The sequence below is a fragment of the Nymphaea colorata genome, chromosome 2 (genome assembly GCF_008831285.2).
Source record: "Nymphaea colorata isolate Beijing-Zhang1983 chromosome 2, ASM883128v2, whole genome shotgun sequence".
Lineage (NCBI taxonomy): Eukaryota > Viridiplantae > Streptophyta > Magnoliopsida > Nymphaeales > Nymphaeaceae > Nymphaea > Nymphaea colorata.
The window spans coordinates 24,249,274-24,258,446 of NC_045139.1; positions in this window are offsets into that span (position 1 = coordinate 24,249,274).

The following is a 9,173-nucleotide window of genomic DNA, read 5'->3' on the forward strand; positions in this document are numbered from 1 at the left end:
AAAAGCATGTCGCTACATCTTTGCTTTCTTAATCTTAATATATTCTCGAATGTGATATTGGACGTCTAATCGGTTTGCCCCTTAAGGTTTAGGACAATTTATTAACGCTTACTACATTTATAAATTTATGGACTAGCTAGCAACGGGCCATGCCTTCGATGGGTATAGCCAAGGGCTTGGCCCATTATGAGCTGAGGCATGGGCCGACTTTTGACATTCAAGCCTATCAAGATATTGGATGGACCAGTCCATTTAATTAGGGTCCGCTAACACCAGTCATAGGCTTCTTATGGGGGCCCAAATTAAGGGTAATTGGTGAAATGTTTAGAATGTTGATAGATACATTGTCAGTGTGTGTGTGTGTCTATATATATATGTGTGTGTGTGTGTGTTAATGTTTAATTGAATGATAAAAAATTAAGTAATGATAGTTGAGAGGAGAATTTTTCTTCAAAATTTCATGAAAACAAATCTTTTTTTCTTGAGTGGGATTTGACCTATAGTCTATTTAAATTGAATCAGCCAGGTATCAAATAGATTGTTTGCATTGTGCCCCCTACAATCCCTTGGTTGGCCTGGTTCTTTTATTTCTAATTGTGGTATTGTGGTATTGGGCTTCATTTATGCCTACAAGGGCCAACTGGCTGTTTCCAGGTTGGTTTAGGGAGCATTTGGCAACAGGAACACTAAGACGGTGTTCCATATAAACTCAAGTTCATGGAACACTGTTTTCTAGTGTTCTATGAATATACGTGAATCTTTGGGTTAAATTCATGAAACATTCTTTGATTGCGCCTATTGCCAAAGTCCTCCTAAGGAGAAAGCCTGGTCCGGCCCTGCTTCCAGCCCTATTTGGGCTTCGTAAGAGGTGATGACCACCAAATATAGGATTTTTTATTTAATAAAGGAAAGACATTCTTAAAGTGGGAGAAGTGGCAGCAGGCAGTAGGTTAATCTGCTTCCATAGTTCCTTTAGACTTCCTACCCCAGATCTAGAGTTTGATGGCTCGTTCAAATCGTCTAGTGAAAGCAAATTGAATGCAGAAAGCATGTACACCACCACCTCTCTTTGAATGCCATGCGCATTTGAATTGTTTAATATATAAAATCAATGGTTTAGTTTGAATGACCAAGATAAGAAAAGGGATCCATTATAGTAGTCGTTGTATGCCATCATTGGTGGTTCTTATCAGATGTTACAAGTCCACCATTGGAAGAAACATCCAACTTCTTTGAAGCTGGTAAGAAATTTAGATAGATTAAGAAAGGAGCTAGCCGTTGACAATAAGCTTTATCTAAATTGATAAATCGTGCAAAGCAAGCCAAAGGGTCACGAAATTGACCAAATAAATTAGGCTGACATTAGGTATATCCTATATAGTTTTATAAGATGCATACCAGCTCATAAGTTTCAGAATTTTGTTGTGTTCCTATCCCCAGATGCGAACATGTCATGATTAGTTTCTATAGTTTACAAGATTAGCAAAACATAGTGCAGTTTGATTAGATAAACAAAATGTATTGGATTCTCCTTTATGAGGATTATCTTAGTGTCTTTTAAGTTCCCTTTAGATGCTTTCACTAATGGAATTTAAGCATTAATCAAAGAACGAATTTACACAAAATAAACTTCATTTTTTCAAATATCATGTGCACAAAGACTTCTTTTTTCATTTTCTAACCAAGTAGGTTAAGAAGACCAACTTAGCAAGTTCGCCTAGGGTTGCCTGTGCAACACCTTGAAAGACTACTAATACACTGCCCTCAATTTGGCTTGTCAATTTACTTATAATAATAATTGATCATGGCAGTTGGTAGCTTTATTAGAGATACTGCACAACTCTAAACAGTCATATAAGTCGAATCCCTACCAAAAGCAAATGGGTCTCTTACTACCAAAACTTTTTCTGGTGGAATATTTAAAACATGAAAAGATAAACCTTACTACCAAAAATAACTCTATGTCACTGTCACCCTAAATCTTAGCTTTGAATCACTAATTTTCAAACCTCACTAAATTGCAAAGGGACTAAGTTTCAGGCCATCTCTTTTCAATAATTGGAGCATGACTATTTCTCCATTGAACATCTTATGAGCACATTCAAGAAAGTCATGTTAACACATTTCTAAGAATGTTGTTGAGTGCATTTCCCACAATGAATATTCAAACCTCACTTAATTGTCAAGAGACTAAGTTCAGACCATCTCTTTTCGATAATAGGAGCATGACTATTCCTCCATTGAACCATTGTATTAATACATTGGAAGTGATTGGTAGCAACAACAGCTCACTAGTGGACAACGCATGTTAGGAGAAGTCAATCAGACCGCTCAATCTAAGGAACACATTAATTTAACAAACCACATCTACGTCATCATCATAATCCAATTGCAAAATGTGCTTTCTAAGTTATCTCTATACAGATATGTGATGCATGTGAATATTTCAAATAAAAAATACTCATTTTTCCTTTATTATTGTTAAAATAAAGGGAATGCCATCTTTCAATTTGCTTAGTTTAGTGTACGGGGACTAGCCTCACAATGTGATGAGCATTGAAAGATTTTTCGTGCAAACAACAAGAAGATCTTGAAATTGTTTAATGATTTCACAGGTATACAGTTCCAAACTCAGTTTGATATAAAAATTTAAAATATATGGATAATTTGAAAATATGCACGTAAATATTTTATTAAATTTCTTATAGTAGTAGCATCATGCACTAGAATACTTACAATGAAACCCTCAACAAATGGAGCATCATAATATAAAAAACACCAAATGGACCGGATGAATATTGTGAATATAGCCACCTCTTAAATGTGGTTTGAAATATCATTTTATGTATGAATGTTCCACAATGTAGTTGGGATGAGGCAGTTCTCGTTATTTTTTTGAAGTTAACTTTGAAGCATCAAAGCCGAATAAAATTTTATAGGGAGAACATATCCTTAATGCACTTTAGGTTTTCCAATTGAACATCTTTTGAGCACATTCAAGAAAGTCATGTTAATACATTTCTAGGAATGTCGTTGAGTGCATTTCCCACAATGAATATTCAAACCTCACTTAATTGTAAAGAGACTAAGTTCAGGCCATCTCTTTTCGATAATAGGAGCATGACTATTTCTCCATTGAACCATTGTATTAATACATTGGAAGTGATTGGTAGCAACGACAACTCGCTAGTGCACAACACATGCTAGAAGAAGTCAATCAGGCCGCTCAATCTAAGAAACACATTAATTTAACAAACCACATCTACGTCATCATCTTAATCCAATTGCAAAATGTGTTTTCTAAGTTATCTCTGTATAAATATGTGATGCATGTGAATATTTTAAATAAAAAAGACTCAATTTTCCTTCATTATTGTTAAAATAAAGGGAATGTCATCTTTCAATTTGCTTAGTTTAGTGTACGGGGACTAGCCTGACAATGTAACATGCATTGAAAGATTTTTCATCTAAACAACAAGAAGGTCTTGAAATTGTTTAATGGTTTCACAGGTATACAGTTCCAAACTCAGTTTGATATAAAAATTTGAAATACATGGATAATTTGACAAGACAATGATGAAAATATGCACGTGAATCTTTTATCAAATTTCTTATAGTAGTAGCATCATGCACTAGAATACTTACAATGAAATGGAGCAACAGAATGTAAAAACACCAAATGGACCGGATGAATATTGTGAATATAGTCACCTCTTAAATGTGGTTTGAAATGTCATTTTATGTATGAATGTTACACAATGTAGTTAGGATGAGGCAGTTCTCGTTGTTTTCCTGAAGTTTACTTTGAAGCATCAAAGCCGAATAAAATTTTATAGGGAGAACATGTCTTGGATGCACTTTAGGTTTTCCAATTGAACATCTTATGAGTTCATTCAAGAAAGTCATGTTAATACATCTTTAAGAATGTCGTTGAGTGCATTTCCCATAATGAATATTCAAATCTCACTTAATTGTAAAGAGACTAAGTTCAGGCCATCTCTTTTCTATAATAAGAGCATGACTATTTCTCCATTGAACCATTGTATTAATACATTGGAAGTAATTGGTAGCAATGACAGCTTGCTAGTGAACAACACATGCTAGAAGAATTCAATCAGACTGCTCAATCTAAGAAACACATTAATTTAACAAGCCACATCTATGTCATCATCTTAATCCAACTGCAAAATGTGCTAAGTTATCTCTATATAGATATGTAATGCATGTGAATATTTCAAATAAAAAAGACTCACTTTTCCTTCATTATTGTTAAAACAAAGGGAATCTCATCTTTCAATTTGCTTAATTTAGTGTACCTGGACCAACCTCACAATGTGACATGCATTGAAAGTTTTTTCGTGCAAACAACAAGAAGGTCTTGAAATTGTTTAATGATTTCACAGGTATACGGTTCCAAATTCAGTTTAATATAAAAATTGAAAATACATGAATAATTTGACAATGATGAAAATATGCTCGTGAATCTTTTTTCAAATTTCTTATAGTAGTAGCATGATGCACTAGAATACTTGTAATGAAACCCTCAACAAATAGAGCACCAAAATGTAAAAAACACCAAATGGACCTGATGAATATTGTGAATATAGCCACCTCTTAGGCTCTTACATGTGGTTTGAAATATTATTTTGTGTATGAATGTTCCACAATGTAGTTGGGATGAGGCAGTTTTGTTGTTTTCATAAAGTTAACTTTAAAGCATCAAAGGTGAATAAAATTTTATAGGAAACACATGTCTTGAAAGCATTTTAGGTTTTCCAATTGAACATCTTTTGAGCACATTCAAGAAAGTCATGTTAATACATTTATAAGAATGTCGTTGAGTGCATTTCCCATAACGAATATTTAATGACAAAAAAGGGTATGAGTGTTAGGAACCTGAATAAATAAAATACACATATTAAAGGATCATAAATATTTTTAGAAGGAATTGACTTTCTTGGAAGCAAACTCAACAGTGGCCTTCTTGAATCTAGTGAAATGATGAATTCGGATATGTCCATCACCTTATTATCTTGGCACTTTGCATCTTTGAAGACATGCAAGGTCTTGAATTGGATTAAAAAGCTTCTATCAGTTGCACAAGATTAAGATGAGGTTTAAATCCATGCAAAAATGAAATGATCTAAAAGAGTAATTAAGCACCCCCAAACCAGGTATATGTCATATTAATGATATATCTAAACTGTTTTCCTCCATAATAATTTGGCAAAGAAAGTTTGTGTAGTCTTGCTAGTAGGACATAAAGAATATCAGGACAATTATTAGTGTGCCAAGTTAAGAAAATCCCATAGTACCTCAACTAGTCACCATATGCATGGTTATGAAAATTGACTAACAATTAAAGCTGGTTTGGGTTCAATAAGACTAGATCAAATTATATGTCATACATTGTGCAACTTCAAAGAACAAAAAGTGGTGATTGTAAAATATGCATGGACGGCATGAAGATAATTAATGATGTTAACTTAAGAGTTTGTTATCAAAATAAAGAAACATCTCCATCAACAATTCGAAATAAGGGGCTAGGAAACCTAAGATACTTCTTTGAAATTAAAATTTTCCACTCAAGTAGAGGCATAGTTATGTGCCAATACATGTTGGACATCCTCGTGAAAACTGTCATGCATAAAACTCGTCTCTACCCAATCGGAATTAAACTTTGAAGTGACAAAATTAAATGATTGAGAGATCTTCCCTAATATATCAAGTTACAGTCAATAATGGCTTTTGGGCAAACTTACATGTCTTATATCCAAATATTAATTAACCATACAACTTAATTGATTAATGCATGTGTTCTTCATCAATCCATCTATAATAATTAATCTGGTGTATATTATCTTTGTATTTGAGGCCACTATGAAAAGAAATTGTTGTGCAAATATCATTAGATACTCTAACATTTATTAAATAGGCACCTCAAAAGATTTCTAGTCCATTAATTCAAACTATTATGTTTATGTTGGAATCAACCTTGTCTCATCAGAAAAATAATTGTAGTCAGATCAAGTGCAATATATATATATATATATATATATATATATATATATATATATATATATATATATATATATATATATATATATATATATATATAAGCTAATTTAGATTAATGTCATTCTCAAACACATAAGTATAAAAAAAATAAAAACTCATGAACTTATTTGCGGCAATATATTAAGCCACTATTGACATAGTCACAAGTCTATTTTTCTGTGAACACAAACGTAGTATCTTGAAGTGGATTAATATCAGTTCTTGCAAGTAAAGCAAAGAGAATTGGACTCTTTGATGGAGAAGTGAAAGAATCTAGTACCAACTGATCAACTCAGGCAATTATAACCAAGAAGTTTGAAAAAAATATCAGTAAACAAATAAGGTCTCATCAATCTCTCCAAGCTCTAACTTGAGGGCAATGCTGGCGAGTGTTAGAACTCTGAGCTGAGTTAGTGACCCTTTGGCAAACATCTCAAAGATGACACTTAGATAAAACATATTTCATCAATAAAATCAATAATTGGTAGATTAATATCATGGATCTAAGACTATCCACCATGACATTTGTAAAACTTCATATACAGCTTATGAGACAGTCTTAGAAGTATACTGAAAGAGACAATCTTTGTAAAGCCTCCTAGTGTGGGAATAATCGCTTTTAGCATGGATGTGAACAAAACATGTCAAATCATGTAAAATATGTTATGATTTCTTTGTTTTCTTTTTAACTTTATCTCCTTGTCCCTTCTCATGCATCTTGAACTTGCACTCAAAATTAGAAAATGGCACATTGCTCTTGATGTACTTTTAATGCAGGTGAAAAATAGCATTCTATGCATTATAAAAACTTTTGATATAAAGTACTAAGGAAACATGAAATGTTGACTTTCATTGAAAACAAAAGAATCAAAGGGGAAAATAAAATAAAAAAACATGAAATTAACGTAATGTAATCTCCCATCCCATGCATCAGTCATTTGTTATTATCTTCTAAGATTCAGTTTGTCAAATTTACTTAAGAAACCCCACCCATTCATTGGGGATTTCTTGTAAGCATCATAATTTGAAGGTATGTCACAAGCTTAAGAGCCATGGTGGCATCATCTACTCAAGGTGGGAATTGGGTCTAGTATCCAAAAATAAGGGAACCTCATGGAGTTTATTAAGTAGTGGACAATCATTAATAATTGCAATCACCAATAACCCAAATGAAAGATAACTGAAATGTTCATGAACTTTTGCTTCCTTTCTCAAATTGTATTGATAGAAAAAATAAATTGTTGGTGAGAGGATCCATGTTAAGTGCATTTCATACACTGTACATGTCAAGAAATATGGCATTTATGTAAGAGAATGAACACTTCTTGTTTAAAAATATTTTTTTTAATTTATGTAAAGAGAGTTTGCATATAAACTGAGTAAATATAAGAATTAAGAGAGTTTGTGAGCTGTTGAGATGTATAAACCGAATAACTGTACATAGGAACTATATGCAATGAGTTATTATATGCAACTTGATTAATTATTCATAATGTGCTGCATATAAATTCAATTTCGGAAAAGCAAATAACAACTTGTACGTCCTTTGAGTTCAAGTAGTTTTATATATAGCATCTTGTGAACTATTAACCACTCATAATTAGTGCATATATATTTTTCATATTTACTTGATTCACATATTTCATGAAACTTTATTTCTACTATCTATAATCTACTTGTCTTATGTTTGAGAACCCAAGAAAAACATGACATTTATCTTACACATAGTAAAAGGGTCTCATAATCAAAAGATTTTGCATGAAGAGAATGATTAAGAACAAGTTATAAAATGGTTCTTCCCATAAAATCTTTGAGAAAATGCTTGGGTTTAGGGATAATCAGGCTTTTTCAAAGTTTAAGAATGTATAAGAAAGTTTACAAAATTCATGAGGAAGATTTTTGAATGATAATTATTTTAGAAGATACAGATACAGCAATTTGAGAAAACACTAACAAACTAATGTTTTGACAAAATAGTAAGCATACAAAATTTGTGGCTTTCCCTATTACCTTGTGCATGCTTACTGAATTCCATCTCCCCATCAACCCTCCCCCCTCGTCCACTTTACTTCTCACATATAAACTTCCTCCTTTGTACTCCTTTTTTTATTTCCTACTACCATTCTCTCAATTCTAGTGCTAATGGGTGTTGAAGAAGGACGAAAACCTAAAAAACTTGTTCTAAAATTATGAGAAGGGTTTAACTTCTTTTCTCTCTTCCAAAACCCTAGCATCATTAATTAAAAAGGTGGACGATGTGGGTGAGAGAGTCCAAATCTGCTGAATGTGGATATTACTGGACTGCTAAAAATAAAAAATGTTACTAATAACAATCATTATAGGAGTATTACCAATTATTTAAGATGTAACAATACTTCATTGAGCTTTTAGCAATTGATTATAGCATTTTAGGCCATGATTTTTAATTTTTAACTAGCAGCATCCGACATCCAATGGATTAGAATCCTCTGATATGTGTGATAGGGAAGAGGAAATGAATGGGTGGTAGAATTAAGACTAGACATAAAGTTATGGGCCCAGCCTATAATGGTTCGAGAATGGAACAAAAGTTAACCTTCAATTAGTAGAAATTTTAAAACTGAGTCTGGCATTAGCCAGTTTGTTTAATGGTCCAAGCTGAGTCTGGTTACCAATACCCACTGGTCCCCCAGCTTAAGAGTAAATTGAAAAGAAGCCCAAGCACTACAAGCCATCAAGTAAAATTCGCATGTATATTTTTACACTACCTTGCTATTAAAGATAATTGAAAAGAGTAAGAGACAAGCAGATATAGAAGTTCAGTTTTAAAACCTATGTAATCTTCTCTTATACACATGGTATCATTTTAATGTGATGAGGTTCCATTTATTTTTATAGTGTTACCATCTTTAATGGATATGAGTCCCTGCTTTACATCGTGAATACATTCATTTCTATCTTTACTATGGTCGCTGCATCCATCTCCTTTATTCTTTACACAATCCTTAGTGTTACAATATTCAAGGTTCACATGCTTTACTCTTTTATTTGTCTCTTTAATTACATTTACAGGAACCACTGCCTTGAGTACATTGGATTTCACGAGACATTTCCTCAACACAAGGTGATTGAAAGCT